This window comes from Bos taurus, chromosome 15, assembly GCF_002263795.3.
Source record: "Bos taurus isolate L1 Dominette 01449 registration number 42190680 breed Hereford chromosome 15, ARS-UCD2.0, whole genome shotgun sequence".
Classification (NCBI taxonomy): domain Eukaryota; kingdom Metazoa; phylum Chordata; class Mammalia; order Artiodactyla; family Bovidae; genus Bos; species Bos taurus.
In genome coordinates this window covers 26,904,408-26,906,840 of record NC_037342.1, presented here as the reverse complement: position 1 = coordinate 26,906,840, position 2,433 = coordinate 26,904,408, and the positions used below count along the sequence as shown (strand labels likewise).

The following is a 2,433-nucleotide window of genomic DNA, read 5'->3' as shown; positions in this document are numbered from 1 at the left end:
CTTCAGGCGGCTGTCAGGCATCTGACTGGAGAGCGCCCCCTAGAGTAAGGAGGGCTGAGTTGCCACCCTTTGAATGAGTGTGTGTGTGTGTGTGTGTGTGTGTAAGGATGTGTAGGTGGGACAGAAATGGACCTCTTACCTTCCCAGGCCTCCCAAAATCTTGGCCCAGGAGAGAAAGGTAACCCACCTCTTAGGCTATTCCTGCTCTGGGCAGGGCAGCCTGAGTGGTCCTCCACCACTGCCGGCCCCTCTGAGCAGCTGGTGTCGGGGTTTGCCCGATGTGGGGTGTGGTGCTCTGTCCCTCCGGAGCACTGGGCTCTCCCTGAGGGACCCGGGGAGCCAGGGGTCAGGCCACACGGAACCTGGGCCGTCTCTTTACCAGGAGGGGGGACAGGAAAGGATCCAAGCCTGGGTCAGCTGCAGACCGAGAAGAGATGAGAAGAGAAGTGGAGAAGGAGCTGGCCCTGCAGCAGGAGTGAGGCCGCAGAAGTCCCAGCCCCGACTTCCTGAAGAAAGGGCGTGGGTCCCCCCTGCCCATCAGAAGATGAGGGAGGGCCCAGCCTCACCTGGAACGGCTTTTTCTGGGGAATGGTGGGTTCTCCCCAGGACCTGGCATGCTCGTGGGATTCCTGAATGGCTTCCAGAATGCCCTGCCACCAGCCAGGCCCAAGCCCCACTGCACTGTTGACTCACACCCTTCATTCTGTGCAGCTTCCTGTCTGTCCTTCAGCCAAAAGCCCAGAAATAAACCCTGTCTCCCTCACCGGCTGGAGCTCCCCCTCCCCCTTGTTTGGGCTGGTTCGGGGCCCACCCCTAGCCCTGCCCTTCTCTCCTGGTCTCTGCTTCTGTTTCAGAAACAATGGGGACCTGTATGGGCCAAGTTCCTCCCTCCCCACAGCATTGGATTTTGAGAGCTGATCCGATGAAGCCCTGTGTGCTGTGGCTCCTTGGGGCAGGAGGAATCAGCCGGGCCTTGGAGGGGAGTCAGGGCAGGCAGGGATGCTCCAGTGTCCCGAGGTCTCCTGCTCTTACAGTTCACAGCGTCATGTCTGAGTCAGAGTCCGACAGACACAGAGACAGGGAAAGAGAGGCAGAGAAGGAGGGCCTGGGAGGGGGATTAACTAGACAAGCAGAGAAAGAGAGATTGGGGGATGCAGGGTAGGGTGGCAGATGGAGAAGCATGGGAAGAGAAGACAGAGATGGAGAGAGGAGAGAGTGAAAAGAAGGGGACAGAACCATGCTTGCCAGAAAAAGGAGAAAAGATGGAAGTGAGATAAGTTGCAAACTGGGAAGGAGGAAAACAAAAAGAAAACACCCAAAAGACCGAAAAGGATAAAAACATGGACATGCACAAACATGGGTGTGAACAGTTGTGTGCTTGTGGGTGGATACACACTCACACACAGCTTCTGGTCACTGTCCCGGCCCATGGCTGCTCCTGCCTTTGTGTCTCCATCCCCTTGACCCACCTTGGGCTCCTGAGAAGGGTGTGGCCTCCAGGTGACCCCTCTCTGATGACCTGCCCCCGCCCACCCCTGAAGACACTGCCACTGAGCCTAGGATGCGCAGAGGGTCCAACGTCTTTACGCCTCACACTTGTCGCCCAAAATTGGATCCAACCGCCTCTCTCCCTTCTTCTCTTCCTCCTAGTTTCCTTAGTAACTGACGGTTCCCCAGCGAATTCCAGACCCGGGTGACAGACCGCTGTCACTGTCACAGAAGCTCTTTCTTTCTCGGAACTGTCCCCCCACCTTTTCCCCCACTCCACCAGATTCACAGTCTTGGGCGGGGGCGTGAGGATGCCTGGGTAGGCTCAGGGTAATTAAAACATGTACCATTTATTCCATAACAGGGAGCAGAACTTTAATTACTCACTCTGAGGGTGAGGGCGTGAGTCAGAGAGGTAGCTGGTGGGCAGGGGGGTGGTCGCGGAGGGGGCCTGGGCGCGTGTGTCTGCTTTCCGTCTTGCCTTTCCATTTGCCCAACTCGGATTGGAGAGGTGGGAGGTGGGTCTGGGGAGGCAAGGGGGTGCTAAGTGAGTGTGTGGGGGAGAAGCAGAGGGTGAAACCTGCTTGTGTTCATTAAGGCAACACAAAACTGGGAGCCGTAATAATAATTAAATTAATTATAAAAGCAATTTGCTTTTGAAAATTTGATTTGACAGCTTACTAGTGGCTGCACTGATCTAGCAGCTCCGGCTTAAAAATAGTCAGAACAAAAAAACCAACTAGAAGAACCATCAGCTAATTTTAATTAGATGCCAGGATTGGTAAACAAAATTCCGCACCACCCTTTCATTGTGGCTGACTTCGATTTAAGGAGATGTCAGGATTGATTTTGGAAAAGGCCAGGGAAGGGAAGGTGCCTTTAGGAGAGGGGATGGAGGCTCTGGGAGGTCTGAGTGAAGGCAGCTCCTTGGGGGATCTGGTCCCT

General features: G+C 55.2%; 1 non-coding gene across 1 annotated transcript; it reads left to right on the top strand.

Annotated features, from left to right (window-relative positions):
• The first annotated feature begins 279 nt into the window (after window positions 1-279).
• Window positions 280-370, top strand: LOC112441716 (Z6 small nucleolar RNA). Its single transcript, XR_003029574.1, has one exon. It is a non-coding gene; the product is annotated as a Z6 small nucleolar RNA (small nucleolar RNA).
• Window positions 371-2,433: the final 2,063 nt, after the last annotated feature.